This window comes from Lucilia cuprina, chromosome 3, assembly GCF_022045245.1.
Source record: "Lucilia cuprina isolate Lc7/37 chromosome 3, ASM2204524v1, whole genome shotgun sequence".
NCBI lineage: Eukaryota > Metazoa > Arthropoda > Insecta > Diptera > Calliphoridae > Lucilia > Lucilia cuprina.
Genome location: NC_060951.1, coordinates 7,868,061 through 7,870,038, shown reverse-complemented (window position 1 = coordinate 7,870,038; position 1,978 = coordinate 7,868,061).

The following is a 1,978-nucleotide window of genomic DNA, read 5'->3' as shown; positions in this document are numbered from 1 at the left end:
TAGTCTAGTCTATAGTCTAGTCTATAGTCTAGTCTATAGTCTAGTCTATAGTGTAGTCTATAGTCTAGTCTATAGTCCAGTCTATAGTCTAGTCTATAGTCTAGTCTACAGTCTAGTCTATAGTCTAGTCTATAGTCTAGTCTATAGTCCAGTCTATAGTCTAGTCTATATTCTAGTCTATAGTCTGGTTTATAGTCTAGTCTATAGTATAGTCTATTATATGGTGACTATAGCGAGTCAAGAGTATGGTAAGGCTATAGTCATGATTATAGTAAGACTATAGTCAAGACTTAATTGAAACTATAGTTAAGACTATATATTGAAGACTATAATTTGCCTATAGTCAAGATCACAGTTAGTCTATAGTTAAGACTATAGTGAGACTATAGTCTAGACTATAGTTAAGACTATATTGGGACTATATTTAAGACTTTAATGAGATTGTTATGTTATTAGAGTCAGGGCTATAGTTAGTTAGATTTTTTTTCTTTCCTTTCTTAAGAAATGGTGTTTCTGTTTCTTCTACTGATTTATGTGATTGCTTTTCATCTTTAGAATTATTATCTGGTTAATAATAAAGAAAAATCAAAGAAATATTTCTTTTTTTGTTAATTCTCTTGTGATTTTTTTCTTTGGATTACTTTTCATTCAAATAAGAAACGGAAATGAAATATGAGTTATAAACATAAAATTGCCGACATTTAAAGTGAGTGTGTATAAATTTCTAAGAATTTTTTTTATATTAATGTTAAATTACAAACGCATAAAAGTTATAATAAACATGGCAATGAAATAAAATATAGACGAAAAGAAAAATGAAAAAAATCAAATAAAGCGGTTAAATCAAAAACTTAAGTTATCATATAATTTACACACATTAAAGGAATATTAGTTGGAGGGGAATCTTTAGACATAAGTATAAAGTTTCATTTTGTTTAGTTTTAGTAATAAATAGAAATTTGTCTAATCATTGAGAAAATTGTTTTTAAAAACAATTTTCATTGTAAATATTAGAAAAAAAATCTCTAAAGGCGCCATAACAATGACAGTTTTTATTTTCAAAACAGTTTTATTAACTGTTAATAAAAATACTCTCATGGAGTTGTAGTTAATAGCAATTAAACATTAGATTTTTTTATAATAGTTATAAATAATTGTTAAGTGTATAGATTTATAGGAAAAAAAACTAAATAAAGATAAATTTACACTTTTAATTAAATATGACAAAACTAAAAAATTTTATAAAATTATAAAAACTATAATATTTCAGTAAATTTTTTAAGTAACTGCTTGTTGCTTAAGTCTTTTGTTTGGTGTTATATTAACCCTTCAAAAGCTTTGTGATGCTAATGTCACAACAGATATTTAAATGAATTTTATAAAATAAATAAAAATATAATTTTCCTTTTTTCAGTTTTCACTCTAGTTTTGTTTTTTAACCACAACTGTCTTATTATATTTCTCACTATTTTATACACTTGTTAACTTTAATCATCTACTTAATGTTTTATACATTTCGTAAAATTTGATTTATTTTCTTGTTTATTTTTATTTAAGGAAATCCTCCGTTTTGTCTACATTAATTAGTAAAGTTAACAATTTTAGTCTTTTGTTTTTCTTTATATAAACTATTATTTTTTTTGCACAATAACAATTCTCTTTTAAGCTTGTTGTTTTGTTTTATAACTCTATTAAAAAATCCGCATAATTATGTTTTTATATGGCGAATAAAATTTATTTAAATCTTTAAATTAAAGCTCAGGTTTGCGCAGTAATATACATTTAAACCCGGATAACATAAATTAAAAAAAAATTTTTAAAACTTACTTAAAATATGTTTAATCAAACGAAATGAAATAGAACAGAGCTAAAACAGAACTAGAACAGAACTAGAACAGAACTAGAACAGAACTAGAACAGAACTAGAACAGAACTAGAACTGAACTAGAACAGAACTAGAACAGAACTAGAACAGAAC